The sequence below is a fragment of the Monodelphis domestica genome, chromosome 2 (assembly GCF_027887165.1).
Source record: "Monodelphis domestica isolate mMonDom1 chromosome 2, mMonDom1.pri, whole genome shotgun sequence".
NCBI lineage: Eukaryota > Metazoa > Chordata > Mammalia > Didelphimorphia > Didelphidae > Monodelphis > Monodelphis domestica.
In genome coordinates, this window is record NC_077228.1 from 501,353,311 (window position 1) to 501,355,329 (window position 2,019).

Below are 2,019 nucleotides of genomic sequence, written 5' to 3' on the forward strand. Positions count from 1 at the left end.
GACAAAGGAGAGATTAGTAAAATTGAAAGTAAAAAATGGAACTAATAAATAAAATTAGTACTTGGTTTTATGAAAAAATCAATAAAATTAATAAACTATTGGCAAATTTGATTTAATAAAGAAAGAAGAAAATCAAAAGATCAATACCAAAAATGAAAACAATGAATGCACAATCAATGAAGATGAAATTAAATCAATTATTAGATGCTATTTTGCCCAATTAAATGCCAATAAATCTGACAATCTAAGTGAAATGAATTCATATTTTAAACATCTAAATTGCCCAGATAAACAGAAGAAATAGAATATGTAGATATCTTTTTCTTGGAAAGAGAAATTAATTAGTTCCAAATAAGGTACCTAAGAAAAATCCCCAAGATCAGATGTTTTCACAAATGAATTCTATCAGACATTTAAAGAACAACCAATCCCAATAGTATGTAGACTATTTCAGAAAATTGGCATGAAAAGAGACCAACCAAATTTCTTTAATGACAAAATATTTATTTATACCTAAACTAGGAAAGCAAAAGCAGGGAAATGTGGAAGAGGCATGGAGGAAGAGAGAATTTCAAGCATACAAGAAACAAAGCTGGGGACCTGATTTGCCAATCAAGGTGAAGATTCCAAAATGGAATGTTCCCAGGAAAAGACAGTTGGAGCCTGGCCACAGGAGGAGAACTGAGGAACTTCTTCTCTGGGATTACTGACCAAGGGAGAGACTTCTTCTCTGGGGTTTTCTGATCAAGGGAGTGACCTGGGTGGCTCTGACAAAGTGGTAGAGAAAAAGCTGGGATTTCTAGCTTTGAATTACTTCTCTTGGTTTTGGAGAGAGACTTCCTTGGCTTCTGGCTGAAGGGGGAAGAAGCTGAGAACTGATCCCTGTCAGCTTCTGTCCCAGGTTGAAGGACCCTTGGGGGGGGGGGTTCTGAAGTTAAGCTGAGAAGAAATTAACTTTTGTTGGTGGCTTTTTGTGATTGGAAGAAGAAAGAAGATTTAACAGTTGTCCTCCATCTTTCTGACTGTCTCTGAGTCACAATTGTGACAGGACTGACATTTTCCATAATCCTCCTAATTCTCCTTATAGATTAGGGAAAAACCTTATCCTTTTCACCTTTTCACCTGTTGTTCCCAATAAACCCCCTTACTTGGGAAAGTAAAAGAAAAGAGTTTTTCCTCATAAATTTATAGTCTACTCAGGGGGGAGGGGCGAAGCCAAAAGGCTTCAAGAAGAGGGTGAAGGGAGAGGTGAAGGGAGGAGAAGGGTAGGAATATCTTGATCTATTAACCATCAATAGTGATCAATAGGCAACCTCAGAGTAACTCCTCTAGCAGCATCTCTCTATCTCTCTTTATCTCTCTGAAGAAATACCTCTATCTCCATTATAACATCTAGGAATCTTGAGGTTTCCCTTGGTAGTAATATCTCCCTTACACCTAGGCACTCACAGGTGTCCCCAACATCTCTCTAGTCACTGCCAGAGTGTAACCATTTACAACAACAAGAAATAGTTCCACAGATTATCTCATTTAATACAGAAAGAAAACATCAGACAAATTTATCTTATGAATATTGATGAAAAAATTCAAATAAAATACTATCAAGAAGACTACAAATCACATAATATAATTAGATATGGTTTATGCCATGAATGTATGGATGGTTTAATATTTGAAAAACTATCAGCATAATTGACCATGCCAATTATAATGCCCCCCAATAAAAATCACATAAATATCTCAATAGATGCAGAAATAGCTTTTGATAAAATATATCCCCTATTCCTATTTTTAAAAACACTAAAAAAGCATAGGAATAAACAGAACTTTCCTTAAAGTGTTGTTAACTTTTTTTTTATTCATGTACATCTCTTCATGACCTCATGGACTATCATCTATTTTTTTTTTTGCAAAGATACTGGAATAATTTGTCATTTCTTTCTCCAATATGTCCCCATTTCACAGATTAGGAATTGAGGAAGAAAGGAGCTTAGTGATTTGCTATGGGGCACATAGCTT